Source organism: Cervus elaphus, chromosome 32 (genome assembly GCF_910594005.1).
Source record: "Cervus elaphus chromosome 32, mCerEla1.1, whole genome shotgun sequence".
In the NCBI taxonomy this organism is placed as follows: Eukaryota; Metazoa; Chordata; class Mammalia; order Artiodactyla; family Cervidae; genus Cervus; species Cervus elaphus.
This window is the reverse complement of record NC_057846.1, coordinates 5,457,546-5,485,414: the sequence shown is the minus strand read 5'-3', so window position 1 is coordinate 5,485,414 and position 27,869 is coordinate 5,457,546.

Here is a 27,869-nt window from a genome sequence, read left to right as displayed (position 1 = left end):
AGGAGAATCCCGAGTTGTCCCTCGCAACTAGAAAGGAGTCCTGAAGTCGCTGACAAACACGTGTGTGGAAGGGCCATCCCCGTCGTAACTCGAGAATATACCCCAGGTTCCCACCGCAACTCGAGAAAAACCATGAGACTTCCCCCTCGCCGGAAAATGAGGCCCGATACCCTGCACTGTGTGCAGAGCAATTCCGTATTGCACATCACACATGAAAGGAGCCTTGATTTCCTTAATGGCACTCCAGAGAAACCCCAAGAATACTGTTTCAGGGCTCGAGGGATCCTGAGGTCACTGTAGCAACACGAAAGAGCTCCGTGGACCAAGAATCTACTCGATATGAAAGGTTAGTCCCTGGCTTCGACTCCAGAGGAATACCACCTTACCACAAGCACCTCAAGAGGAGGCTTCTCTCAGCTCTAGGTATGTGAGAGGGACCCTGAGTTTGCGGCCTCAAGTGGAATGGACACCGCGATGCCCTGACTCGAAATAAGGCCGGATATCCCTGCAGTGACTTGAATGCAGGCTCGTCTTGCATCTTCCAAGACGAAAGGATGTCTGAATCCCCTGTGGAGACCACAGAGAAAGACCTAGTTCCCCACCTCATCGCGACCGGAGGCCTCACATCCTTTGAAAACTCCAGAGGTACGCGGAGATCAGTGCCTCCAAAGGAGCCGATGCCTGACTCCTCGTGAAACTTGATAGGAGTCTCAGGATTCCTGTGGCACGTGGAAAGGGACCCTTGGTCTCCCGCCTCAGCTGGAGAGGCATCCCAATTGCCTGCCAAGCCTCGAGGAGAATCCCGAGTTGTCCCTCGCAACTAGGCAGAAGTCCTGACATGGCTGAAGAAACACGTGGTTGGAAGGGCCATCCCCGTCGTAAATCGAGAATATACCCCAGTTTCCCGCCACAACTCGAGAGAAACCATGAGACTTCCCCGTCGCCGCGAGATGAGGCCCGATTCCCCTGCACTGCGTGCAGATCAATTCCGTGTTGCACATCACACATGAAAGGATCCCTGATTTCCTTGATGGCACTCCAGAGAAACCCCAAGAACACTGTTTCAAGGCAACACAAAAGAGCTCCGTGGACCACAAATCAACTCGAGATGAGAGGTTAGTCCCTGGCTTCGACTCCAGAGGAATACCACCTTACCACAAGCACCTCAAGAGGAGGCTTCTCTCAGCTCTAGGTATGTGAGAGGGTCCCTGAGTGTGCGGCCTCAAGTGGAATGGACACCGCGATGCCCTGACTCGATATAAGGCCGGATATCCCTGCAGTGACTTGAATGCAGGCTCGTCTTGCATCTTCCAAGACGAAAGGATGTCTGAATCCCCTGTGGAGACCACAGAGAAAGACCTAGTTCCCCACCTCATCGCGACTGGAGGCCTCACATCCTTTGAAAACTCCAGAGGTACGCGGAGATCAGTGCCTCCAAAGGAGCCGATGCCTGACTCCTCGTGAAACTTGATAGGAGACTCAGGATTCCTGTGGCACGTGGAAAGGGACCCTTGGTCTCCCGCCTCATCTGGAGAGGCATCCCAATTGCCTGCCAAGCCTCGAGGAGAATCCCGAGTTGTCCCTCGCAACTAGGCAGGAGTCCTGACGTCGCTGAACAAACACGTGGGTGAAAGGGCCCTCCCCGTCATAACTCGAGAATATACCCCAGCTTCCCACCGCAACTCGAGAAAAACCATGAGACTTCCCCCTCGACGGAAAATGAGGCACGATACCCTGCACTGCATGCAGAGCTATTCCGTGTTGCACATCACACATGAAAGGAGCCTTGATTTCCTTGATGGCACTCCAGAGAAACCCCAAGAACACTGTTTCAAGGCTAGAGGGATCCTGAGGTCACTGTAGCCACACGAAAGAGCTCCGTGGACCAAAAAGCAACTCGAGATGAGAGGTTAGTCCCTGGCTTCGACTCCAGAGGAATACCACCTTACCACAAGCACCTCAAGAGGAGGCTTCTCTCAGCTCTAGGTATGTGAGAGGGACCCTGAGTTTGCGGCCTCAAGTGGAATGGACACCGCGATGCCCTGACTCGAAATAATGCCGGATATCCCTGCAGTGACTTGAATGCAGGCTCGTCTTGCATCTCCCAAGACGAAAGGATGTCTGAATCCCCTGTGGAGACCACAGAGAAAGACCTAGTTCCCCACCTCATCGCGACCGGATGCCTCAAATCCTTTGAAAACTCCAGAGGTACACGGAGATCAGTGCTTCCAAAGGAGACGATGCCTGACTCCACGTGAAACTTGATAGGAGTCCCAGGATTCCTGTGGCACGTGGAAAGGGACACTTGGTCTCCCACCTCAGCTGGAGAGTCGTCTCAATTGCCCTGCCAAGCCTCGAGGAGAATCCCGAGTTGGCCCTCGCAACTAGGCAGGAGTCCTGACGTCGCTGAACAAACACGTGGGTGAAAGGGCCCTCCCCGTCGTTACTCGAGAATATACCCCAGCTTCCTGCCGTAACTGGAGAAAAACCATGAGACTTCCCCCTCGCCGCGAGATGAGGCCCGATTCCCCTGCACTACATGCAGAGCAATTCCGTGTTGCACATCAAACATGAAAGGAGCCTTGATTTCCATAATGGCACTCCAGAGAAACCCCAAGAACACTGCTTCATGGCAAGAGGGATCCTGAAGTCAGTGCAGCCACACGAAAGAGCTCCGTGAACCAAAAAGCAACTCGAGATGAGAGGTTAGTCCCTGGCTTCGACTCCAGAGGAATACCACCTTACCACAAGCACCTCAAGAGGAGGCTTCTCTCAGCTCTAGGTATGTGAGAGGGACCCTGAGTTTGCGGCCTCAAGTGGAATGGACACCGCGATGCCCTGACTCGAAATAAGGCCGGATATCCCTGCAGTGACTTGAATGCAGGCTCGTCTTGCATCTCCCAAGACGAAAGGATGTCTGAATCCCCTGTGGAGACCACAGAGAAAGACCTAGTTCCCCACCTCATCGCGACCGGAGGCCTCACATCCTTTGAAAACTTCAGAGGTACGCGGAGATCAGTGCCTCCAAAGGAAACGATGCCTGACTCCTCATGAAACTTGATAGGAGTCCCAGGATTCCTGTGGCACGTGGAAAGGGACCCGTGTTCTCCCGCCTCAGCTGGAGAGGCGTCCCAATTGCCCTGCCAAGCCTCGAGGAGAATCCCGAGTTGTCCCTCGCAACCAGGCAGGAGTCCTGACGTTGCTGAACAAACACGTGTGTGGAAGGGCCATTCCCGTCGTAACTCGAGAATATAGCCCAGGTTCCCGTCGCAACTCCAGAAAAACAATGAGACTTCCCCTTCGCCGCGAGATGAGGCCCGATTCCCCTGCACTGCGTGTAGAGTAATTCCGTGTTGCACATCACACATGAAAGGAGCCTTGATTTCCTTGATGGCACTCCAGAGAAACCCCAAGAACACTGTTTCAAGGCAACACAAAAGAGCTCCGAGGACCACAAATCAACTCGAGATGAGAGGATAGTCCCTTGCTTCGACTCCAGAGGAATACCACCTTACCACAAGCACGTCAAGAGGAGGCTTCTCTCAGCTCTAGGTATGTGAGAGGGACCCTGAGTTTGCGGCCTCAAGTGGAATGGACACCGCGATGCCCTGACTCGAAATAAAGCCGGATATCCCTGCAGTGACTTGAATGCAGGCTCGTCTTGCATCTCCCAAGACGAAAGGATGTCTGAATCCCCTGTGGAGACCACAGAGAAATACCTAGTTCCCAACCTCATCGCGACCGGAGGCCTCACATCCTTTGAAAACTCCAGAGGTACACGGAGATCAGTGCCTCCAAAGGAGACGATGCCTGACTCCTCGTCAAACTTGATAGGAGTCCCAGGATTCCTGTGGCACGTGGAAAGGGACACTTGGTCTCCCGCCTCAGCTGGAGAGGCGTCCCAATTGCCCTGCCAAGCCTCGAGGAGAATCCCGAGTTGTCCCTCGCAACTAGGCAGGAGTCCTGCCGTCGCTGAACAAACACGTGGGTGGAAGGGCCATCCCCGTCGTAACTCGATAATATACCCCAGGTTCCCGCCGCAACTCGAGAAAAACCATGAGACTTCCCCCTCGCCGGAAAATGAGGCCCGATACCCTGCACTGTGTGCAGAGCAATTCCGTATTGCACATCACACATGAAAGGAGCCTTGATTTCCTTGATGGCACTCCAGAGAAACCCCAAGAATACTGTTTCAGGGCTCGAGGGATCCTGAGGTCACTGTAGCAACACGAAAGAGCTCCGTGGACCAAGAATCTACTCGAGATGAGAGGTTAGTCCCTGGCTTCGACTCCAGAGGAATACCACCTTACCACAAGCACCTCAAGAGGAGGCTTCTCTCAGCTCTAGGTATGTGAGAGGGACCCTGAGTTTGCGGCCTCAAGTGGAATGGACACCGCGATGCCCTGACTCGAAATAAGGCTGGATATCCCTGTAGTGACTTGAATGCAGGCTCGTCTTGCATCTCCCAAGATGAAAGGATGTCTGAATCCCCTTTGGAGACCACAGAGAAAGACCTAGTTCCCCACCTCATCGCGACCGGATGCCTCAAATCCTTTGAAAACTCCAGAGGTACGCGGAGATCAGTGCCTCCAAAAGGGACGATGCCTGACTCCTCGTGAAACTTGATAGGAGTCCCAGGATTCCTGTGGCACGTGGAAAGGGAAACTTGGTCTCCCGCCTCAGCTGGAGAGGCGTCCCAATTGCCCTGCCAAGCCTCGAGGAGAATCCCGAGTTGTCCCTCGCAACTAGGCAGGAGTCCTGCCGTCGCTGAACAAACACGTGGGTGGAAGGGCCATCCCCGTCGTAACTCGAGAATATACCCCAGGTTCCCTCCGCAACTCGAGAAAAGCCATGAGACTTCCCCCTCGCCGCGAGATGAGGCCCGATTCCCCTGCACTGCGTGCAGAGCAATTCCGTGTTGCACATCACACATGAAAGGAGCCTTGATTTCCTTGATGGCACTCCAGAGAAACCCCAAGAACACTGTTTCAAGGCTAGAGGGATCCTGAGGTCACTGTAGCCACACGAAAGAGCTCTGTGGACCAAAAATCAACTTGAGATGAGAGGTTAGTCCCTGGCTTCGACTCCAGAGGAATACAACCTTACCACAAGGACCTCAAGGGGAGGCTTCTCTCAGCTCTAGGTATATGAGAGGGACCCTGAGTTTGCGGCCTCAAGTGGAATGGACACCGTGATGCCCTGACTCGAAATAAGGCTGAATATCCCTGCAGTGACTTGAATGCAGGCTCGTCTTGCATCTCCCAAGACGAAAGGATGTCTGAATCCCGTGTGGAGACCACAGAGAAAGACCTAGTTCCCCACCTCATCGCGACCGGAGGCCTCACATCCTTTGAAAACTTCAGAGGTACGCAGAGATCAGTGCCTCCAAAGGAGACGATGCCTGACTCCTCATGAAACTTGATAGAAGTCCCAGGATTCCTGTGGCACGTGGAAAGGGACCCGTGTTCTCCCGCCTGAGCTGGAGAGGCGTCCCAATTGCCCTGCCAAGCCTCGAGGAGAATCCCGAGTTGTCCCTCGCAACCAGGCAGGAGTCCTGACGTCGCTGAACAAACACGTGGGTGGAAGTGCCATCCCCGTCGTAACTCGAGAATATACCCCAGGTTCCCGCCGCAACTCGAGAAAAACCATGAGACTTCCCCCTCGCCGAGAGATGAGGCCCGATTCCCCTGCACTGCGTGCAGAGCAATTCCGTGTTGCACATCACACATGAAAGGCGCCTTGATTTCCTTGATGGCACTCCAGAGAAACCCCAAGAACACTGTTTCAAGGCAACACAAAAGAGCTCCGTGGACCACAAATCAACTCGAGATGAGAGGTTAGTCCCTGGCTTCGACTCCAGAGGAATACCACCTTACCACAAGCACCTCAAGAGGAGGCTTCTCTCAGCTCTAGGTATGTGAGAGGGACCCTGAGTTTGCGGCCTCAAGTGGAATGGACACCGCGATGCCCTGACTCGATATAAGGCCGGATATCCCTGCAGTGACTTGAATGCAGGCTCGTCTTGCATCTTCCAAGACGAAAGGATGTCTGAATCCCCTGTGGAGACCACAGAGAAAGACCTAGTTCCCCACCTCATCGCGACTGGAGGCCTCACATCCTTTGAAAACTCCAGAGGTACGCGGAGATCAGTGCCTCCAAAGGAGCCGATGCCTGACTCCTCGTGAAACTTGATAGGAGTTCCAGGATTCCTGTGGCACGTGGAAAGGGACCCTTAGTCTCCCGCCTCAGCTGGAGAGGCATTCCAATTGCCTGCCAAGCCTCGAGGAGAATCCCGAGTTTTCCCTCGCAACTAGAAAGGAGTCCTGACATGGCTGAAGAAACACCTGGGTGGAAGGGCCATCCACGTCGTAACTCGAGAATATACCCCAGTTTCCCGCCACAACTCGAGAAAAACCATGAGACTTCCCCGTCGCCGCGAGATGAGGCCCGATACCCTGCGCTGCATGCAGATCAATTTCGTATTGCACATCAGACATGAAAGGAGCCTTGATTTCCTTGATGGCACTCCAGAGAAACCCCAAGAACACTGTTTCAGGGCTAGAGGGATCCTGAGGTCACTGTAGTAACACGAAAGATCTCCGTGGACGAAAAATAAACTCGAGATGAGACGTTAGTCCCTGGCTTCGACTCCAGAGGAATTCCACCTTACCACAAGCACCTCAAGAGGAGGCTTCTCTCAGCTCTAGGTAAGTGAGAGGGACCCTGAGTTTGCGGCCTCAAGTGGAATTGACACCGCGATGCCCTGACTCGAAATAAGGCCGGATATCCCTGCAGTGACTTGAATGCAGGCTCGTCTTGCATCTCCCAAGACGAAAGGGTGTCTGAATCCCCTGTGGAGACCACAGAGAAAGAGCTAGTTCCCCACCTCATGGCGACCGGAGGCCTCACATCCTTTGAAAACTCCAGAGGTACGCGGAGATCAGTGCCTCCAAAGGAGACGATGCCTGACTCCTCGTGAAACTTGATAGGAGTCCCAGGATTCCTGTGGCACGTGGAAAGAGACCCTTGGTTTCCCGCCTCAGCTGGAGAGGCTTCCCAATTGCCCTGCCAAGCCTCGAGGAGAATCCCGAGTTGTCCCTCGCAACTAGGCAGGAGTCCTGCCGTCCCTGAACAAACACGTGGGTGGAAGGGCCATCCCCGTCGTAACTCGAGAATATACCCCAGGTTCCCTCCGCAACGCGAGAAAAGCCATGAGACTTCCCCCTCGCCGCGAGATGAGGCCCGATTCCCCTGCACTGCGTGCAGAGCAATTCCGTGTTGCACATCACACATGAAAGGAGCCTTGATTTCCTTGATGGCACTCCAGAGAAACCCCAAGAACACTGTTTCAAGGCTAGAGGGATCCTGAGGTCACTGTAGCCACACGAAAGAGCTCTGTGGACCAAAAATCAACTTGAGATGAGAGGTTAGTCCCTGGCTTCGACTCCAGAGGAATACAACCTTACCACAAGGACCTCAAGAGGAGGCTTCTCTCAGCTCTAGGTATATGAGAGGGACCCTGAGTTTGCGGCCTCAAGTGGAATGGACACCGTGATGCCCTGACTCGAAATAAGGCTGAATATCCCTGCAGTGACTTGAATGCAGGCTCGTCTTGCGTCTCCCAAGACGAAAGGATGTCTGAATCCCCTGTGGAGACCACAGAGAAAGACCTAGTTCCCCACCTCATCGCCACCGGAGGCCTCACATCCTTTGAAAACTTCAGAGGTACACGGAGATCAGTGCCTCCAAAGGAAACGATGCCTGACTCCTCATGAAACTTGATAGAAGTCCCAGGATTCCTGTGGCACGTGGAAAGGGACCCGTGTTCTCCCGCCTGAGCTGGAGAGGCGTCCCAATTGCCCTGCCAAGCCTCGAGGAGAATCCCGAGTTGTCCCTTGAAACCAGGCAGGAGTCCTGACGTCGCTGAACAAACACGTGTGTGGAAGGGCCATCCCCGTCGTAACTCGATAATATACCCCAGGTTCCCGCCGCAACTCGAGAAAAACCATGAGACTTCCCCGTCGCCGCGAGATGAGGCCCGATTCCCCTGCACTGCGTGCAGATCAATTTCGTGTTGCACATCACACATGAAAGGAGCCTTGATTTCCTTGATGGCACTCCAGAGAAACCCCAAGAACCCTGTTTCAGGGCTAGAGGGATCCTGAGGTCACTGTAGCAACACGAAAGATCTCCGTGGACCAAAAATAAACTCGAGATGAGAGGTTACTCCCTGGCTTCGACTCCAGCGGAATTCCACCGTACCACAAGCACCTCAAGAGGAGGCTTCTCTCAGCTCTAGGTAAGTGAGAGGGACCCTGAGTTTGCGGCCTCAAGTGGAATGGACACCGCGATTCCCTGACACGAAATAAGGCCGGATATCCCTGCAGTGACTTGAATGCAGGCTCGGCTTTCATCTCCCAAGAAGAAAGGATGTCTGAATCCCCTGTGGAGACCACAGAGAAAGACCTAGTTCTCCACCTCATCGCGACCAGAGGGCTCAAATCCTTTGAAAACTCCAGAGGTATGCTGAGATCAGTGCCTCCAAAAGGGACGATGCCTGACTCCTCGTTAAACTTGATAGGAGTCCAAGGATTCCTGTGGCACGTGGAAAGGGACCCGTGTTCTCCCGCCTGAGCTGGAGAGGCGTCCCAATTGCCCTGCCAAGCCTCGAGGAGAATCCCGAGTTGTCCCTCGCAACCAGGCAGGAGTCCTGACGTCGCTGAACAAACACATGTGTGGAAGTGCCATCCCCGTCGTAACTCGAGAATATACCCCAGGTTCCCGCTGCAACTCGAGAAAAACCATGAGACTTCCCCCTCGCCGCGAGATGAGGCCCGATTCCCCTGCACTGCGTGCAGAGCAATTCCGTGTTGCACATCACACATGAAAGGATCCTTGATTTCCTTGATGGCACTCCAGAGAAACCCCAAGAACACTGTTTCAAGGCTAGAGGGATCCTGAGGTCACTGTAGCAACACGAAAGAGCTCCGTGGACCAAAAATCAACTCGAGATGAGAGGGTAGTCCCTGGCTTCGACTCCAGAGGAATACCACCTGACCACAAGCACCTCAAGAGGAGGCATCTCTCAGCTCTAGCTATGTGAGAGGGACCCTGAGTTTGTGGCCTCAAGTGAAATGGACACCGCGACGCCCTGACTCGAAATAAGGCCGGATATCCCTGCAGTGACTTGAATGCAGGCTAGTCTTGCATCTCCCAAGACGAAAGGTTGTCTGAATCCCCTGTGGAGACCACAGAGAAAGACCTAGTTCCCCACTTCATGGCGACCGGAGGCCTCACATCCTTTGAAAACTCCAGAGGTACGCGGAGATCAGTGCCTCCAAAGGAGACGATGCCTGACTCCTCGTGAAACTTGATAGGAGTCCCAGGATTCCTGTGGCACGTGGAAAGGGACCCTTCGTCTACCGCCTCAGCTGGAGAGGCGTCCCAATTTCCCTGCCAAGCCTCGAGGAGAATCCCGAGTTGTCCCTCGCAACTAGGCAGCAGTCCTGACATCGCTGAACAAACAGGTGGGTGGAAGGGCCATCCCCGTCGTAACTCGAGAATATACCCCAGGTTCCCGCGGCAACTCGAGAAAAACCATGAGACTTCCCCCTCGCCGCAAGATGAGGCCCGATTCCCCTGCACTGCATTCAATGCAATTCCGTAATGCACATCACACATAAAAGGAGCCTTGATTTCCTTGATGGCACTCCAGAGAAACCCCAAGAACACTGTTTCAATCTAGAGTGATCCTGAGGTCACTGTAGCAACACGAAAGAGCTCCGTGGACCAAAAATCAACTCGAGTTGAGAGGTTAGTCCGTGGCTTCGACTCCAGAGGAATACCACCTTACCACAAGCACCTCAAGAGGAGGCTTCTCTCAGCTCTAGGTATGTGAGAGGGACCCTGAGTTTGCGGCCTCAATGGAATGGACACTGCGATGCCCTGACGCGAAATAAGGCCGGATATCCCTGCAGTGACTTGAATGCTGGCTCGTTTTGCATCTCCCAAGAAGAAAGGATGTCTGAATCCCCGGTGGAGACCACAGAGAAAAACCTAGTTCCCCACTTCATGGCGACCTGAGGCCTCACATCCTTTGAAAACTCCAGAGGTACGCGGAGATCAGTGCCACCAAAGGAGACGATTCCTGACTCCTCGTGAAACTTGATAGGAGTCCCAGGATTCCTGTGGAACGTGGAAAGGGACTCTTGGTCTCCGGCCTCAGCTGGAGAGTCATCCCAATTGCCCTGCTAAGCCTCGAGGAGAATCCCGAGTTGTCCCTCGCAAATAGGCAGGAGTCCTGACGTCGCTGCACAAACACGTGGGTGGAAGGGCCATCCCCGTCGTAACTCGAGAATATACCCCAGGTTCCCGCCGCAACTCGAGAAAAACCATGAGACTTCCCCCTCGCCGCGAGATGAGGCCCGATTCCCCTGCACTGTATGCAGAGCAATTCCGTGTTGCACATCACACATGAAAGGAGCCTTGATTTCCTTGATGGCACTCCAGAGAAACCCCAAGAACACTGTTTCAAGGCTAGAGGGATCCTGAGGTCACTGTAGCAACACGAAAGAGCTCTGTGGACCAAAAATCAACTCGAGATAAGAGGGTAGTCCCTGGCTTCGACTCCAGAGGAATACCACCTTACCACAAGCACCTCAAGAGGAGGCTTCTCTCAGCTCTAGGTATCTGAGAAGGACCCTGAGTTTGTGCCCTCAAGTGGAATGGACACCGCGACGCCCTGACTCGAAATAAGGCCGGATATCCCTGCAGTGACTTGATGCAGGCTCGTCTTGCATCTCCCAAGATGAAAGGATGTCTGAATCCCCTGTGGAGACCACAGAGAAAGACCTAGTTCCCCACCTCATCGCGACCGGAGGCCTCACATCCTTTGAAAACTCCAGAGGTAGGCGGAGATCAGTGCCTCCTAAGGAGACGATGCCTGACTCCTCGTGAAACTTGATAGGAGTCCCAGGATTCCTGTGGCACGTGGAAAGGGACCCTTGGTCTCCCGCCTCAGCTGGAGAGGCGTCCCAGTTGCCCTGCCAACCCTCGAGGAGAATCCCGAGTTGTCCCTCGCAACTAGGCAGGAGTCCTGACGTCGCTGAACAAACACGTGTGTGGAAGGGCCATCCCCGTCGTAACTCGAGAATATACCCCAGGTTCCCGCCGTAACTCGAGAAAAACCATGAGAATTCCCCCTCGCCGCGAGATGAGGCCCGATTCCCTTGCACTGCGTGCAGAGCAATGCCGTGTTGCACATCACACATGAAAGGAGCCTTGATTTCCTTGATGGCACTCCAGAGAAACCCCAAGAACACTGTTTCAAGGCTAGAGGGATCCTGAGGTCACTGTAGCAACACGAAAGAGCTCCGTGGACCAAAAATCAACTCGAGATGAGGGGGTAGTCCCTGGCTTCGACTCCAGAGGAATACCACCTTACCACAAGCACCTCAAGAGGAGGCATCTCTCAGCTCTAGCTATGTGAGAGGGACCCTGAGTTTGTGGCCTCAAGTGAAATGGACACCGCGACGCCCTGACTCGAAATAAGGCCGGATATCCCTGCAGTGACTTGAATGCAGGCTAGTCTTGCATCTTCCAAGACGAAAGGATGTCTGAATCCCCTGTGGAGACCACAGAAAAAGACCTAGTTCCCCACTTCATGGCGACCGGAGGCCTCACATCCTTTGAAAACTCCAGAGGTACGCGGAGATCAGTGCCTCCAAAGGAGACGATGCCTGACTCCTCGTGAAACTTGATAGGAGTCCCAGGATTCCTGTGGCACGTGGAAAGGGACCCTTCGTCTACCGCCTCAGCTGGAGAGGCGTCCCAATTGCCCTGCCAAGCCTCGAGGAGAATCCCGAATTGACCCTCGCAACTAGGCAGGAGTCCTGACGTCACTGAACAAAGACGTGTGTGGAAGGGCCATCCCCGTCGTAACTCGAGAATATACCCCAGGTTCCAACGCAACTTGAGAAAAACCATGAGACTTCCCCCTCGCCGCGAGATGAGGCCCAATTCCCCTGCACTGCATGCAGAGCAATTCCGTGCTGCACATCACACATGAAAGGAGCCTTGATTTCCTTGATGGCACTTCAGAGAAACCGCAAGAACACTGTTTCAAGGCTAGAGGGATCCTGAGGTCACTGTAGCCACACGAAAGAGCTCTGTGGACCAAAAAGCAACTCGAGATGAGAGGTTAGTCCCTGGCTTCGACTCCAGAGGAATACCACCTTACCACAAGCACCTCAAGAGGAGGCTTCTCTCAGCTCTAGGTAGGTGAGAGGGACCCGGAGTGTGCGGCCTCAAGTGGAATGGACACCGCGATGCCCTGACTCGAAATAAGGCCGGATATCCCTGCAGTGACTTGAATGCAGGCTCGTCTTGCATCTCCCAAGACGAAAGAATGTCTGAATCCCCTTTGGAGACCACAGAGAAAGACCTAGTTCCCACCTCATCGCGACCGGAGGCTTCACATTTTGAAAACTTCAGAGGTACGCGGAGATCAGTGCCTCCAAAGAAGACGATGCCTGACTCCTCGTGAAACTTGATAGGAGTCCCAGGATTCCTGTGGCACGTGGAAAGGGACCCTTGGTCTCCCGCCTCAGCTGGAGAGCCGTCCCAATTGCCCTGCCAAGCCTCGAGGAGACTCCCGAGTTGTCCCTCACAACTAGGCAGGAGTCCTGACGTCGCTGAACAAACACGTGTGTGGAAGGGCCATCCCCGTCGTAACTGGAGAATATACCCCAGGTTCCCGCCGCAACTCGAGAAAAATCATGAGACTTCCCCCTCGCCGCGAGATGAGGCCCGATTCCCCTGCACTGTGTGCAGAGCAATGCCGTGTTGCACATCACACATGAAAGGAGCCTTGATTTCCTTGATGGCACTCCAGAGAAACACCAAGAACACTGTTTCAAGGATAGAGGGATCCTGAGGTCACTGTAGCAACACGAAAGAGCTCTGTGGACAAAAAATCAACTCGAGATAAGAGGGTAGTCCCTGGCTTCGACTCCAGAGGAATACCACCTTACCACAAGCACCTCAAGAGGAGGCTTCTCTCAGCTCTAGGTATCTGAGAGGCACCCTGAGTTTGCGGCCTCAAGTGGAATGGACACCGCGTCGCCCTGACTCGAAATAAGGCCGGATATTCCTGCAGTGACTTGAATGCAGGCTCGTCTTGCGTCTCCCAAGATGAAAGGATGTCTGAATCCCCTGTGGAGACCACAGAGAAAGACCTAGTTCCCCACCTCATCGCGACCGGAGGCCTCACATCCTTTGAAAACTCCAGAGGGATGCGGAGATCAGTGCCTCCAAAGGAGACGATGCCTGACTCCTCATGAAACTTGATAGGAGACCCAGGATTCCTGTGGCACGTGGAAAGGGACCCTTGGTCTCCCGCCTCAGCTGGAGAGGGGTCCCAGTTGCCCTGCCAAACCTCGAGGAGAATCCCGAGTTGTCCCTCGCAACTAGGCAGGAGTCCTGACGTCGCTGAACAAACACGTGTGTGGAAGGGCCATCCCCATCGTAACTCGAGAATATACCCCAGGTTCCTGCCGTAACTCGAGAAAAACCATGAGACTTCCCCCTCGCCGCGAGATGAGGCCCGATTCCCCTGCACTGCGTGCAGAGCAATTCCGTGTTGCACATCACACATGAAAGGAGCCTTGATTTCCTTGATGGCACTCCAGAGAAACCCCAAGAACACTGTTTCAAGGCTAGAGGGATCCTGAGGTAACTCTAGCAACATGTAAGGGCTCCATGGACCAAAAATCAACTCGAGATGAGAGGTTAGTCCCTGGCTTCGATTCCAGAGGAATACCACGTTACCACAAGCACCTCAAGAGGAGGCTTCTCTCAGCTCTAGGTATGTGAGAGGGACCCTGAGTTTGCGACCTCAAGTGGAATGGACACCGCGATGCCCTGACTCGAAATAAGGCCGGTTATCACTGCAGTGACTTGAATGCAGGCTCGTCTTGCATCTCCCAAGATGAAAGGATGTCTGAATCCCCTGTGGAGACCACAGAGAAAGACCTCGGTCACCACCTCATCGTGACCGGAGGCCTCACATCCTTTGAAAACTCCAGAGGCACGCGGAGATCAGTGCCTTCAAAGAAGACGATGCCTGACTCCTCGTGAAACTTGATAGGAGTCCCAGGATTCCTGTGGCACGTGGAAAGGGACTCTTAGTCTCCTGCCTCAGCTGGAGAGGCGTCCCAATTGCCCTGCCAAGCCTCGAGGAGAATCCCGAGTTGTCCCTCGCAACTAGGCAGGAGTCCTGACGTCGCTGAACAAACACGTGTGTGGAAGGGCCATCCCCGTCGTAACTCGAGAATATACCCCAGGTTCCCGCCGCAACTCGAGAAAAACCATGAGACGTCCCCTTCGCCGCGAGATGAGGCCAGATTCCCCTGCAGTGCGTGCAGAGCAATTCCGTGTTGCACATCACACATGAAAGGAGCCTTGATTTCCTTGATGGCACTCCAGAGAAACCCCAAGAACACTGTTTCAAGGCTAGAGGGATCCTGAGGTCAGTGTAGCTACACGAAAGACCTCCGTGGACCAAAAATCAACTCGAGATGAGAGGTTAGTCCCTGGCTTCGACTCTAGAAGAAACCACCTTACCACAAGCACCTCAAGAGGAGGCTTCTCTCAGCTCTAGGTATCTGAGAGGGACCCTGAGTTTGCGGCCTCAAGTGGAATGGACACTGCGATGCCCTGACGCGAAATAAGGCCGGTTATCCCTGCAGTGACTTGAATGCAGGCTCGTCTTGCATCTCCCAAGATGAAAGGATGTCTGAATCCCCTGTGGAGACCACAGAGAAAGACCTAGTTCCCCACTTCATGGCGACCGGAGGCCTCACATCCTTTGAAAACTCCAGAGGTACGCGGAGATCAGTGCCTCCAAAGGAGACGATGCCTGACTCCTCGTGAAACTTGATAGGAGTCCCAGGATTCCTGTGGCACGTGGAAAGGGACCCTTGGTCTCCCGCCTCAGCTGGAGAGGCGTCCCAATTGCCCTGCCAAGCCTCGAGGAGAATCCCGAGTTGTCCCTCGCAACTAGGCAGGAGTCCTGCCGTCGCTGAACAAACACGTGGCTGGAAGGGCCATCCCCGTCCTAACTGGAGAATATACCCCAGGTTCCAGCCGCAACTCGAGAAAAATCATGAGACTTCCCGCTCGCCGCGAGATGAGGCTCGATTCCCCTGCACTGTGTGCAGAGCAATTCCGTGTTGCACATCACACATGAAAGGAGCCTTGATTTCCTTGATGGCACTCCAGAGAAACCCCAAAAACACTGTTTCAAGGCTAGAGGGATCCTGAGGTCACTGTAGCAACACGAAAGAGCTCTGTGGACCAAAAATCAACTCGAGATAAGAGGGTAGTCCCTGGCTTTGACTCCAGAGGAATATCACCTTACCACAAGCACCTCAAGAGGAGGCTTCTCTCAGCTCTAGGTATCTGAGAGGGACCCTGAGTTTGCGGCCTCAAGTGGAATGGACACCGCGTCGCCCTGACTCGAAATAAGGCCGGATATTCCTGCAGTGACTTGAATGCAGGCTCGTCTTGCGTCTCCCAAGATGAAAGGATGTCTGAATCCCCTGTGGAGACCACAGAGAAAGACCTAGTTCCCCACCTCATGGCGACCGGAGGCCTCACATCCTTGGAAAACTCCAGAGGTACCCAGAGATCAGTGCCTCCAAAGGAGACGATGCCTGACTCCTCGTGAAACTTGATAGGAGACCCAGGATTCCTGTGGCACGTGGAAAGGGACACTTGGTCTCCCGCCTCAGCTGGAGAGGGGTCCCAGTTGCCCTGCCAACCCTCGAGGAGAATCCCGAGTTGTCCCTCGCAACTAGGCAGGAGTCCTGACGTCGCTTAACAAACACGTGTGTGGAAGGGCCATCCCCATCGTAACTCGGGACTATACCCCAGGTTCCTGCCGTAACTCGAGAAAAACCATGAGACTTCCCCCTCGCCGCGAGATGAGGCCCGATTCCCCTGCACTGCATGCAGAGCAATTCCGAGTTGCACATCACACATGAAAGGAGCCTTGATTTCCTTGATGGCACTCCAGAGAAACCCCAAGAACAGTGTTTCAAGGCTAGAGGGATCCTGAGGTCACTGTAGCCACATGAAAGAACTCCATGGACCAAAAATCAACTCGAGATGAGAGGTTAGTCCCTGGCTTCGACTCCAGAGGAATACCACCTTACCACAAGCACCTCAAGAGGAGGCTTCTCTCAGCTCTAGGTATCTGAAGGGACCCTGAGTTTGCGGCCTCAAGTGGAATGGACACCGCGATGCCCTGACCCGAAATAAGGCCGGATATCCCTGCAGTGACTTGAATGCAGGCTCGTCTTGCATCTCCCAAGACGAAAGGATGTCTGAATCCCCTGTGGAGACCACAGAGAAAGACCTAGTTCCCCACCTCATCGCGACCGGAGGCCTCACATCCTTTGAAAACTCCAGAGGTACGCGGAGATCAGTGTCTCCAAAGGAGCCGATGCCTGACTCCTCGTGAAACTTGATAGGAGTCCCAGGATTCCTGTGGCACGTGGAAAGGGACCCTTGGTCTCCCGCCTCAGCTGGAGAGACGACCCAATTGCCCTGCCAAGCCTCGAGGAGAATCCCGAGTTGTCCTTCGCAACTAGGCAGGAGTCCTGACGTCACTGAACAAACACGTGTGTGGAAGGGCCATTCCCGTCGTAACTCGAGAATATACCCCAGGTTCCCGCCGCAGCTCGAGAAAAACCATGAGACTTCCCCCTCACCGCGAGATGAGGCCCGATTCCCCTTCACTGCGTGCAGAGCAATTCCGTGTTGCACCTCACACATGAAAGGAGCCTTGATTTCCTTGATGGCACTCCAGAGAAACCCCAGGAACACTGTTTCAAGGCTAGAGGGATCCTGAGATCACTGTAGCAACACGAAAGAGCTCCGTGGACCAAAAATCAACTCGAGATGAGAGGTTAGTCCCTGGCTTCGACTCCAGAGGAATACCACCTTACCACAAGCACCTCAAGAGGAGGCTTCTCTCAGCTCTAGGTATGTGAGAGGGACCCTGAGTTTGCGGCCTCAAGTGGAATGGACACCGCGATGCCCTGACTCGAAATAAGGCCGGTTATCACTGTAGTGACTTGAATGCAGGCTCGTCTTGCATCTCTCAAGATGAAAGGATGTCTGAATCCCCTGTGGAGACCACAGAGAAAGACCTCGGTCACCACCTCATTGTGACCGGAGGCCTCACATCCTTTGAAAACTCCATAGGCACGCGGAGATCAGTGCCTTCAAAGGAGACGATGCCTGACTCCTCGTGAACCTTGATAGAAGTCCCAGGATTCCTGTGGCACGTGGAAAGGGACTCTTAGTCTCCCCCCTCAGCTGGAGAGGCGTCCCAATTGCCCTGCCAAGCCTCGAGGAGAATCCCGAGTTGTCCCTCGCAACTAGGCAGGAGTCCTGACGTCGCTGAACAAACACGTGTGTGGAAGGGCCATCCCCGTCGTAACTCGAGAATATACCCAGGTTCCCGCCGCAACTCGAGAAAAACCATGAGACGTCCCCTTCGCCGCGAGATGAGGCCAGATCCCCTGCAGTGCGTGCAGAGCAATTCCGTGTTGCACATCACACATGAAAGGAGCCTTGATTTCCTTGATGGCACTCCAGAGAAACCCCAAGAACACTGTTTCAAGGCTAGAGGGATCCTGAGGTCAGTGTAGCTACACGAAAGACCTCCGTGGACCAAAAATCAACTCGAGATGAGAGGTTAGTCCCTGGCTTCGACTCTAGAAGAAACCACCTTACCACAAGCACCTCAAGAGGAGGCTTCTCTCAGCTCTAGGTATCTGAGAGGGACCCTGAGTTTGCGGCCTCAAGTGGAATGGACACTGCGATGCCCTGACGCGAAATAAGGCCGGTTATCCCTGCAGTGACTTGAATGCAGGCTCGTCTTGCATCTCCCAAGATGAAAGGATGTCTGAATCCCCTGTGGAGACCACAGAGAAAGACCTAGTTCCCCACTTCATGGCGACCGGAGGCCTCACATCCTTTGAAAACTCCAGAGGTACGCGGAGATCAGTGCCTCCAAAGGAGACGATGCCTGACTTCCTCGTGAAACTTGATAGGAGTCCCAGGATTCCTGTGGCACGTGGAAAGGGACCCTTGGTCTCCCGCCTCAGCTGGAGAGGCGTCCCAATTGCCCTGCCAAGCCTCGAGGAGAATCCCGAGTTGTCCCTCGCAACTAGGCAGGAGTCCTGCCGTCGCTGAACAAACACGTGGCTGGAAGGGCCATCCCCGTCCTAACTGGAGAATATACCCCAGGTTCCAGCCGCAACTCGAGAAAAATCATGAGACTTTCCCGCTCGCCGCGAGATGAGGCTCGATTCCCCTGCACTGTGTGCAGAGCAATTCCGTGTTGCACATCACACATGAAAGGAGCCTTGATTTCCTTGATGGCACTCCAGAGAAACCCCAAGAACACTGTTTCAAGGCTAGAGGGATCCTGAGGTCACTGTAGCAACACGAAAGAGCTCTGTGGACCAAAAATCAACTCGAGATAAGAGGGTAGTCCCTGGCTTTGACTCCAGAGGAATATCACCTTACCACAAGCACCTCAAGAGGAGGCTTCTCTCAGCTCTAGGTATCTGAGAGGGACCCTGAGTTTGCGGCCTCAAGTGGAATGGACACCGCGTCGCCCTGACTCGAAATAAGGCCGGATATTCCTGCAGTGACTTGAATGCAGGCTCGTCTTGCGTCTCCCAAGATGAAAGGATGTCTGAATCCCCTGTGGAGACCACAGAGAAAGACCTAGTTCCCCACCTCATGGCGACCGGAGGCCTCACATCCTTGGAAAACTCCAGAGGTACCCAGAGATCAGTGCCTCCAAAGGAGACGATGCCTGACTCCTCGTGAAACTTGATAGGAGACCCAGGATTCCTGTGGCACGTGGAAAGGGACACTTGGTCTCCCACCTCAGCTGGAGAGGGGTCCCAGTTGCCCTGCCAACCCTCGAGGAGAATCCCGAGTTGTCCCTCGCAACTAGGCAGGAGTCCTGACGTCGCTTAACAAACACGTGTGTGGAAGGGCCATCCCCATCGTAACTCGGGACTATACCCCAGGTTCCTGCCGTAACTCGAGAAAAACCATGAGACTTCCCCCTCGCCGCGAGATGAGGCCCGATTCCCCTGCACTGCATGCAGAGCAATTCCGAGTTGCACATCACACATGAAAGGAGCCTTGATTTCCTTGATGGCACTCCAGAGAAACCCCAAGAACAGTGTTTCAAGGCTAGAGGGATCCTGAGGTCACTGTAGCCACATGAAAGAACTCCATGGACCAAAAATCAACTCGAGATGAGAGGTTAGTCCCTGGCTTCGACTCCAGAGGAATACCACCTTACCACAAGCACCTCAAGAGGAGGCTTCTCTCAGCTCTAGGTATCTGAGAGGGACCCTGAGTTTGCGGCCTCAAGTGGAATGGACACCGCGATGCCCTGACCCGAAATAAGGCCGGATATCCCTGCAGTGACTTGAATGCAGGCTCGTCTTGCATCTCCCAAGACGAAAGGATGTCTGAATCCCCTGTGGAGACCACAGAGAAAGACCTAGTTCCCCACCTCATCGCGACCGGAGGCCTCACATCCTTTGAAAACTCCAGAGGTACGCGGAGATCAGTGTCTCCAAAGGAGCCGATGCCTGACTCCTCGTGAAACTTGATAGGAGTCCCAGGATTCCTGTGGCACGTGGAAAGGGACCCTTGGTCTCCCGCCTCAGCTGGAGAGACGTCCCAATTGCCCTGCCAAGCCTCGAGGAGAATCCCGAGTTGTCCTTCGCAACTAGGCAGGAGTCCTGACGTCACTGAACAAACACGTGTGTGGAAGGGCCATTCCCGTCGTAACTCGAGAATATACCCCAGGTTCCCGCCGCAGCTCGAGAAAAACCATGAGACTTCCCCCTCACCGCGAGATGAGGCCCGATTCCCCTTCACTGCGTGCAGAGCAATTCCGTGTTGCACCTCACACATGAAAGGAGCCTTGATTTCCTTGATGGCACTCCAGAGAAACCCCAGGAACACTGTTTCAAGGCTAGAGGGATCCTGAGATCACTGTAGCAACACGAAAGAGCTCCGTGGACCAAAAATCAACTCGAGATGAGAGGTTAGTCCCTGGCTTCGACTCCAGAGGAATACCACCTTACCACAAGCACCTCAAGAGGAGGCTTCTCTCAGCTCTAGGTATGTGAGAGGGACCCTGAGTTTGCGGCCTCAAGTGGAATGGACACCGCGATGCCCTGACTCGAAATAAGGCCGGTTATCACTGTAGTGACTTGAATGCAGGCTCGTCTTGCATCTCTCAAGATGAAAGGATGTCTGAATCCCCTGTGGAGACCACAGAGAAAGACCTCGGTCACCACCTCATTGTGACCGGAGGCCTCACATCCTTTGAAAACTCCATAGGCACGCGGAGATCAGTGCCTTCAAAGGAGACGATGCCTGACTCCTCGTGAACCTTGATAGAAGTCCCAGGATTCCTGTGGCACGTGGAAAGGGACTCTTAGTCTCCCCCCTCAGCTGGAGAGGCATCCCAATTGCCCTGCCAAGCCTCGAGGAGAATCCCGAGTTGTCCCTCGCAACTAGGCAGGAGTCCTGACGTCGCTGAACAAACACGTGTGTGGAAGGGCCATCCCCGTCGTAACTCGAGAATATACCCCAGGTTCCCGCCGCAACTCGAGAAAAACCATGAGACGTCCCCTTCGCCGCGAGATGAGGCCAGATTCCCCTGCAGTGCGTGCAGAGCAATTCCGTGTTGCACATCACACATGAAAGGAGCCTTGATTTCCTTGATGGCACTCCAGAGAAACCCCAAGAACACTGTTTCAAGGCTAGAGGGATCCTGAGGTCAGTGTAGCTACACGAAAGATCTCCGTGGACCATAAATCAACTCGAGATGAGAGGTTAGTCCCTGGCTTCGACTCCAGAGGAAACCACCTTACCACAAGCACCTCAAGAGGAGGCTTCTCTCAGCTCTAGGTATGTGAGAGGGACCCTGAGTTTACGGCCTCAAGTGGAATGGACACTGCGATGCCCTGACGCGAAATAAGGCCGGTTATCCCTGCAGTGACTTGAATGCAGGCTCGTCTTGCATCTTCCAAGACGAAAGGATGTCTGAATCCCCTGTGGAGACCACAGAGAAAGACATAGTTCCCCACTTCATGGCGACCGGAGGCCTCACATCCTTTGAAAACTCCAAAGGTACACGGAGATCAGTGCCTCCAAAGGAGACGATGCCTGACTCCTCGTGAAACTTGATAGGAGTCCCAGGATTCCTGTGGCACGTGGAAAGGGACCCTTGGTCTCCCGCCTCAGCTGGAGAGGCGTCCCAATTACCCTGCCAAGCCTCGAGGAGAATCCCGAGTTGTCCCTCGCAACTAGGCAGGAGTCCTGCCGTCGCTGAACAAACACGTGGCTGGAAGTGCCATCCCCGTCGTAACTCGAGAATATACCCCAGGTTCCCGCCGCAACTCGAAAAAAACCATGAGACTTCCCCCTCGCCGCGAGATGAGGCCCGATTCCCCTGCACTGCGTGCAGAGCAATTCCGTGTTGCACATCACACATGAAAGGAGCCTTGATTTCCTTGATGGCACTCCAGAGAAAGCCCAAGAACACTGTTTCAAGGCTAGAGGGATCCTGAGGTCACTGTAGCAACATGAAAGAGCTCCGTGGACCAAAAATCAACTCGAGATGAGAGGGTAGTCCCTGGCTTCGACTCCAGAGGAATACCACCTTACCACAAGCACCTCAAGAGGAGGCTTCTCTCAGCTCTAGCTATGTGAGAGGGACCCTGAGTTTGTGGCCTCAAGTGAAATGGACACCGCGACGCCCTGACTCGAAATAAGGCCGGATATCCCTGCAGTGACTTGAATGCAGGCTCGTCTTGCATCTCCGAAGACGAAAGGATGTCTGAATCCCCTGTGGAGACCACAGAGAAAGACCTAGTTCCCCACCTCATCGCGACCGGAGGCCTCACATCCTTTGAAAACTCAAGAGGTACGCGGAGATCAGTGCCTCCAAAGGAGACGATGCCTGACTCCTCGTGAAACTTGATAGGAGTCCCAGGATTCCTGTGGCACGTGGAAAGGGACCCTTGGTCTCCCGCCTCAGCTGAAGAGGCGTCCCAATTGCCCTGCCAAACCTCGAGGAGAATCCCGAGTTGTCCCTCGCAACTAGGCAGGAGTCCTGCCGTCGCTGAAGAAACACGTGTGTGGAAGGGACATCCCCGTCGTAACTCGAGAATATACCCCAGGTTCCCGCCGCAACTCGAGACAAACCATGAGACTTCCCCCTCGCCGCGAGATGAGCCCGATTCCCCTGCACTGCATGGAGATCAATTCCGTGTTGCACATCACACATGAAAGGAGCCTTGATTTCCTTGATGGCACTCCAGAGAAACCCCAAGAACACGGTTTCAAGGCTAGAGGGATCCTGAGGTCACTGTAGCAACACGAAAGAGCTCCATGGACCAAAAATCAACTCGAGATGAGAGGTTAGTCCCTGGCTTCGATTCCAGAGGAATACCACGTTACCACAAGCACCTCAAGAGGAGGCTTCTCTCAGCTCTAGGTATGTGAGAGGGACCCTGAGTTTGCGACCTCAAGTGGAATGGACACCGCGATGCCCTGACTCGAAATAAGGCCGGTTATCACTGCAGTGACTTGAATGCAGGCTCGTCTTGCATCTCCCAAGATGAAAGGATGTCTGAATCCCCTGTGGAGACCACAGAGAAAGACCTCGGTCACCACCTCATCGTGACCGGAGGCCTCACATCCTTTGAAAACTCCAGAGGCACGCGGAGATCAGTGCCTTCAAAGGAGACGATGCCTGACTCCTCGTGAAACTTGATAGGAGTCCCAGGATTCCTGTGGCACGTGGAAAGGGACTCTTAGTCTCCTGCCTCAGCTGGAGAGGCGTCCCAATTGCCCTGCCAAGCCTCGAGGAGAATCCCGAGTTGTCCCTCGCAACTAGGCAGGAGTCCTGACGTCGCTGAACAAACACGTGTGTGGAAGGGCCATCCCCGTCGTAACTCGAGAATATACCCCAGGTTCCCGCCGCAACTCGAGAAAAACCATGAGACGTCCCCCTCGCCGCGAGATGAGGCCAGATTCCCCTGCACTGCGTGCAGAGCAATTCCGTGTTGCACATCACACATGAAAGGAGCCTTGATTTCCTTGATGGCACTCCAGAGAAACCCCAAGAACACTGTTTCAAGGCTAGAGGGATCCTGAGGTCAGTGTAGCTACACGAAAGACCTCCGTGGACCAAAAATCAACTCGAGATGAGAGGTTAGTCCCTGGCTTCGACTCTAGAAGAAACCACCTTACCACAAGCACCTCAAGAGGAGGCTTCTCTCAGCTCTAGGTATCTGAGAGGGACCCTGAGTTTGCGGCCTCAAGTGGAATGGACACAGCGATGCCCTGACGCGAAATAAGGCCGGTTATCCCTGCAGTGACTTGAATGCAGGCTCGTCTTGCATCTCCCAAGATGAAAGGATGTCTGAATCCCCTGTGGAGACCACAGAGAAAGACCTAGTTCCCCACTTCATGGCGACCGGAGGCCTCACATCCTTTGAAAACTCCAGAGGTACGCGGAGATCAGTGCCTCCAAAGGAGACGATGCCTGACTCCTCGTGAAACTTGATAGGAGTCCCAGGATTCCTGTGGCACGTGGAAAGGGACCCTTGGTCTCCCGCCTCAGCTGGAGAGGCGTCCCAATTGCCCTGCCAAGCCTCGAGGAGAATCCCGAGTTGTCCCTCGCAACTAGGCAGGAGTCCTGCCGTCGCTGAACAAACACGTGGCTGGAAGGGCCATCCCCGTCCTAACTGGAGAATATACCCCAGGTTCCAGCCGCAACTCGAGAAAAATCATGAGACTTCCCGCTCGCCGCGAGATGAGGCTCGATTCCCCTGCACTGTGTGCAGAGCAATTCCGTGTTGCACATCACACATGAAAGGAGCCTTGATTTCCTTGATGGCACTCCAGAGAAACCCCAAAAACACTGTTTCAAGGCTAGAGGGATCCTGAGGTCACTGTAGCAACACGAAAGAGCTCTGTGGACCAAAAATCAACTCGAGATAAGAGGGTAGTCCCTGGCTTTGACTCCAGAGGAATATCACCTTACCACAAGCACCTCAAGAGGAGGCTTCTCTCAGCTCTAGGTATCTGAGAGGGACCCTGAGTTTGCGGCCTCAAGTGGAATGGACACCGCGTCGCCCTGACTCGAAATAAGGCCGGATATTCCTGCAGTGACTTGAATGCAGGCTCGTCTTGCGTCTCCCAAGATGAAAGGATGTCTGAATCCCCTGTGGAGACCACAGAGAAAGACCTAGTTCCCCACCTCATGGCGACCGGAGGCCTCACATCCTTGGAAAACTCCAGAGGTACCCAGAGATCAGTGCCTCCAAAGGAGACGATGCCTGACTCCTCGTGAAACTTGATAGGAGACCCAGGATTCCTGTGGCACGTGGAAAGGGACACTTGGTCTCCCGCCTCAGCTGGAGAGGGGTCCCAGTTGCCCTGCCAACCCTCGAGGAGAATCCCGAGTTGTCCCTCGCAACTAGGCAGGAGTCCTGACGTCGCTTAACAAACACGTGTGTGGAAGGGCCATCCCCATCGTAACTCGGGACTATACCCCAGGTTCCTGCCGTAACTCGAGAAAAACCATGAGACTTCCCCCTCGCCGCGAGATGAGGCCCGATTCCCCTGCACTGCATGCAGAGCAATTCCGAGTTGCACATCACACATGAAAGGAGCCTTGATTTCCTTGATGGCACTCCAGAGAAACCCCAAGAACAGTGTTTCAAGGCTAGAGGGATCCTGAGGTCACTGTAGCCACATGAAAGAACTCCATGGACCAAAAATCAACTCGAGATGAGAGGTTAGTCCCTGGCTTCGACTCCAGAGGAATACCACCTTACCACAAGCACCTCAAGAGGAGGCTTCTCTCAGCTCTAGGTATCTGAGAGGGACCCTGAGTTTGCGGCCTCAAGTGGAATGGACACCGCGATGCCCTGACCCGAAATAAGGCCGGATATCCCTGCAGTGACTTGAATGCAGGCTCGTCTTGCATCTCCCAAGACGAAAGGATGTCTGAATCCCCTGTGGAGACCACAGAGAAAGACCTAGTTCCCCACCTCATCGCGACCGGAGGCCTCACATCCTTTGAAAACTCCAGAGGTACGCGGAGATCAGTGTCTCCAAAGGAGCCGATGCCTGACTCCTCGTGAAACTTGATAGGAGTCCCAGGATTCCTGTGGCACGTGGAAAGGGACCCTTGGTCTCCCGCCTCAGCTGGAGAGGCGTCCCAATTGCCCTGCCAAGCCTCGAGGAGAATCCCGAGTTGTCCTTCGCAACTAGGCAGGAGTCCTGACGTCACTGAACAAACACGTGTGTGGAAGGGCCATTCCCGTCGTAACTCGAGAATATACCCCAGGTTCCCGCCGCAGCTCGAGAAAAACCATGAGACTTCCCCCTCACCGCGAGATGAGGCCCGATTCCCCTTCACTGCGTGCAGAGCAATTCCGTGTTGCACCTCACACATGAAAGGAGCCTTGATTTCCTTGATGGCACTCCAGAGAAACCCCAGGAACACTGTTTCAAGGCTAGAGGGATCCTGAGATCACTGTAGCAACACGAAAGAGCTCCGTGGACCAAAAATCAACTCGAGATGAGAGGTTAGTCCCTGGCTTCGACTCCAGAGGAATACCACCTTACCACAAGCACCTCAAGAGGAGGCTTCTCTCAGCTCTAGGTATGTGAGAGGGACCCTGAGTTTGCGGCCTCAAGTGGAATGGACACCGCGATGCCCTGACTCGAAATAAGGCCGGTTATCACTGTAGTGACTTGAATGCAGGCTCGTCTTGCATCTCTCAAGATGAAAGGATGTCTGAATCCCCTGTGGAGACCACAGAGAAAGACCTCGGTCACCACCTCATTGTGACCGGAGGCCTCACATCCTTTGAAAACTCCATAGGCACGCGGAGATCAGTGCCTTCAAAGGAGACGATGCCTGACTCCTCGTGAACCTTGATAGAAGTCCCAGGATTCCTGTGGCACGTGGAAAGGGACTCTTAGTCTCCCCCCTCAGCTGGAGAGGCGTCCCAATTGCCCTGCCAAGCCTCGAGGAGAATCCCGAGTTGTCCCTCGCAACTAGGCAGGAGTCCTGACGTCGCTGAACAAACACGTGTGTGGAAGGGCCATCCCCGTCGTAACTCGAGAATATACCCCAGGTTCCCGCCGCAACTCGAGAAAAACCATGAGACGTCCCCTTCGCCGCGAGATGAGGCCAGATTCCCCTGCAGTGCGTGCAGAGCAATTCCGTGTTGCACATCACACATGAAAGGAGCCTTGATTTCCTTGATGGCACTCCAGAGAAACCCCAAGAACACTGTTTCAAGGCTAGAGGGATCCTGAGGTCAGTGTAGCTACACGAAAGACCTCCGTGGACCATAAATCAACTCGAGATGAGAGGTTAGTCCCTGGCTTCGACTCCAGAGGAAACCACCTTACCACAAGCACCTCAAGAGGAGGCTTCTCTCAGCTCTAGGTATGTGAGAGGGACCCTGAGTTTACGGCCTCAAGTGGAATGGACACTGCGATGCCCTGACGCGAAATAAGGCCGGTTATCCCTGCAGTGACTTGAATGCAGGCTCGTCTTGCATCTCCCAAGATGAAAGGATGTCTGAATCCCCTGTGGAGACCACAGAGAAAGACATAGTTCCCCACTTCATGGCGACCGGAGGCCTCACATCCTTTGAAAACTCCAAAGGTACACGGAGATCAGTGCCTCCAAAGGAGACGATGCCTGACTCCTCGTGAAACTTGATAGGAGTCCCAGGATTCCTGTGGCACGTGGAAAGGGACCCTTGGTCTCCCGCCTCAGCTGGAGAGGCGTCCCAATTACCCTGCCAAGCCTCGAGGAGAATCCCGAGTTGTCCCTCGCAACTAGGCAGGAGTCCTGCCGTCGCTGAACAAACACGTGGCTGGAAGTGCCATCCCCGTCGTAACTCGAGAATATACCCCAGGTTCCCGCCGCAACTCGAAAAAAACCATGAGACTTCCCCCTCGCCGCGAGATGAGGCCCGATTCCCCTGCACTGCGTGCAGAGCAATTCCGTGTTGCACATCACACATGAAAGGAGACTTGATTTCCTTGATGGCACTCCAGAGAAAGCCCAAGAACACTGTTTCAAGGCTAGAGGGATCCTGAGGTCACTGTAGCAACATGAAAGAGCTCCGTGGACCAAAAATCAACTCGAGATGAGAGGGTAGTCCCTGGCTTCGACTCCAGAGGAATACCACCTTACCACAAGCACCTCAAGAGGAGGCTTCTCTCAGCTCTAGCTATGTGAGAGGGACCCTGAGTTTGTGGCCTCAAGTGAAATGGACACCGCGACGCCCTGACTCGAAATAAGGCCGGATATCCCTGCAGTGACTTGAATGCAGGCTCGTCTTGCATCTCCCAAGACGAAAGGATGTCTGAATCCCATGTGGAGACCACAGAGAAAGACCTAGTTCCCCACCTCATCGCGACCGGAGGCCTCACATCCTTTGAAAACTCAAGAGGTACGCGGAGATCAGTGCCTCCAAAGGAGACGATGCCTGACTCCTCGTGAAACTTGATAGGAGTCCCAGGATTCCTGTGGCACGTGGAAAGGGACCCTTGGTCTCCCGCCTCAGCTGGAGAGGCGTCCCAATTGCCCTGCCAAACCTCGAGGAGAATCCCGAGTTGTCCCTCGCAACAAGGCAGGAGTCCTGCCGTCGCTGAACAAACACGTGTGTGGAAGGGCCATCCCCGTCGTAACTCGAGAATATACCCCAGGT